Source organism: Cucurbita pepo, unplaced genomic scaffold, assembly GCF_057944985.1.
Source record: "Cucurbita pepo subsp. pepo isolate OVF unplaced genomic scaffold, ASM5794498v1 scafford_2, whole genome shotgun sequence".
In the NCBI taxonomy this organism is placed as follows: domain Eukaryota; kingdom Viridiplantae; phylum Streptophyta; class Magnoliopsida; order Cucurbitales; family Cucurbitaceae; genus Cucurbita; species Cucurbita pepo.
Window position 1 is genome coordinate 927,349 of NW_028257907.1, and position 2,781 is coordinate 930,129.

General features: G+C 31.8%; 1 non-coding gene across 1 annotated transcript; it reads left to right on the forward strand.

Moving 5' to 3' along the window:
• Nucleotides 1-2,185: 2,185 nt before the first annotated feature.
• Nucleotides 2,186-2,257, forward strand: TRNAC-GCA (transfer RNA cysteine (anticodon GCA)). Its single transcript has one exon. It is a non-coding gene; the product is annotated as a tRNA-Cys (tRNA).
• The last annotated feature ends 524 nt before the right edge of the window (nt 2,258-2,781 follow it).

Genomic DNA, 2,781 nt, shown 5'->3' on the forward strand with positions numbered 1-2,781 from the left:
TATAGTGCCTCTCAAATCAAGTTCATAAAAGTCCTTTGAATTTAAGATACTATTGAACTCACCCATTATTGTGCTTCTCAAACCTAGGTAAAGTTTAAATATAATTGGTGACAAAAGATGAAACTATAAAATAAAAGAAATAAGAAAATAAAATTTCATTGTCGAGAATCAAACTCGGGTCTCCTCGATGAAAGCCAGATTTTCTGTGTAATGTCTTCGACAAGTTTTTTTTATGTGTGTGATAGAGTTCTCAGAGATACCGCCACGTTTCTTGTTGTTCGATCACGTGACTCTTTCTTCAAAAGAGTCAACATCAAACATTAGGTCTTTGATTGGAAACCCATACAGGGGAGCGTCGATTGCTTCAATTCCATCAATGGTCTTCCCATAATTTTTTGGTGCATGACCAGTTTTTTATACAATTCACCTTCAAGCGCCACCATAGTTTTGCATCGTCCATGAGATGCATTGTGGGCCGATGTAACTCTCAGGTCCTCTGAGAAAGTTCCTATAGTCTTGAAGTATTATATCAAAACATATTAACGTATTTGATATGTTAAATATTAAAATAATTGATGTGTATCATAAACATTAAATAAAAATATATATTTGAAATTTGAATGATATTCATATTAATTAAACATATATTATGATATTCTACCACATTTTAATATTATTTAAATAAGATATTATATCTTAATGTATTAGGTATTCAAATATATAATTTGACAAAAATAATCACAAGTTCACCTTAAATAGAACCCTAGGGTTAAGTCAAAAAGTATCAAACACTAAATACTGTGACATTTTAGGTGATATTTTGTAGAGGAAACTCATAAGGTCTCCAAAGAGCAGGTGGTCATTTCTGACATTTTAGGTTAACAACATGGTGAAAAAAAACTAGAAATTCTAATACCAGTAATTAACTACAAACCTTTGAATAAGGTTTTAGAATAAATAAGATATCCAATCCAAAACAAAAATGATTTGATAAAAAGAATTTAGAGTCAAATGGTTTTATAAAATTCGACATGAAATTGGGATTTCGGAAAATTCTAATTTCTTAAAAGGACAAATATAAAATAGCATTTAATGTCCAATTAGAAAATATGAGGGGAACGTCATGTCATTTAGGCTAAAAAACGCTCCATCAGAATTTCAGAAGATTATGAATGATATTTTCCATCCTTTCAAAAAATTTCGATAGTTTATATTGATGATGTGTTGATATTTTCTAAAACCATTAAGATCAACACTTTAAACATCTACATACATTCATTAATATAATCAAAAGAAATCAGCTAGCTGTGTCCATACCTAGTTGTGTCCATGCCCAAAATCAAATAATATCAAACTCAGATCCGTTTTCTTGGATTTTAAATTTATCTATAATCTTGTTTCAAACAAAAAATAATTTTGTTAGATAGAAGTAAATTTTGTTGTGGTTTGATTTTAAAATTCTACCTATAAAAGAAGTTGAAAACATCTTGGGAGATTACCTATGGGTGAGTTTCTAACAAAGTCTCTCTTCTCTCCTCTGTCTTCTTAAACTCATATTAATCCAACCAATCATTTGCATGGACTCAAAAGTTCAATTACCTATAAAAGAAGTTGAAAACACCTTGTGAAAGTCTGTAAGCATATTACGACCTCTAGCTTTGCAAAATCCAGCGTTGTTGACGCTTATCAAAATCGCTGCCAAAGTAAAGTTTAACAAGTGGTTCTATGGTGTAATGGTTAGCACTTTCGACTTTGAATCTAACGACCTGTGTTTAATTCCCGATAGGTAATCCACCAATTTATACAAAATTGGTCCATAGTCGATTCGGTAGGGTCACTTTTGGACCGATAATCTGTAGAAGGGGTCACTAAGATTGAGATCATACAAAATGGGACCATAGCTCAATGTTAGAGCATTTAATTGCAGATCAAGAGGTCACCAATTCGAACCTAGTTGGGCCCTTCTATCTAGGATAGAAATTTGTTACACTTTTTGGACAGACACTATGTCTACGGGGTCATTAAGGTTAAAATCCTACAAAATGGATCCATGGCTCAGTGGTAGAGAATTTGACCGGTCACCCGTTTGAACTTGGTTGGGCCCTTTTATTTTGGACAGACACTTTTTACACTTTTGGATTGACACTCTGTTGAAGGAGTCACTAAAGTTAAAATCATGCAAAATGGGTCCATAGCTCAGTGGTAGAGCATTTGACTGCAGATCAAGAGGTCACCAGTTCAAATCTGGTTGGGCCCTTTTATTTTGGACAGACACTTTGTTAGAATAATTACCGATTCCATGTACATTAAGAAAAGAGTGTGGTATCCAAGCACCCACTATGAACATGGTTAAAAACTTACAATTAGTCAACTTTGTACTCACTCCATGTTTTCCATATCTTTCATTTAACTAAGAGTAGTTGCCCAACTTACAATTAAACAACACCAACTATTTTTTATGTTTTAAAATTATTTTTTTCAACATTTCCCTTATTTTGTACTATGAACCTATAAACTCTATTTCGAATATAATGTAAATATATATGTTCATTATATTTTAATTCTTTTTTTATTTCGAGAAAATATTTTACTTTGTTTTCAACCTCTTTTAAACTCTATTTCGAATATCATGTAAATATATATGTTCATTATATTTTAATTCTTTTTTTATTTCGAGAAAACATTTTACTTTGTTTTCAACCTGTTTTAACTTGCAATCCGTGCCTCGAGAACCCACCGAAAATGGGTCATGACTCCCTTTTTGTTTTCACTTACTCCTCC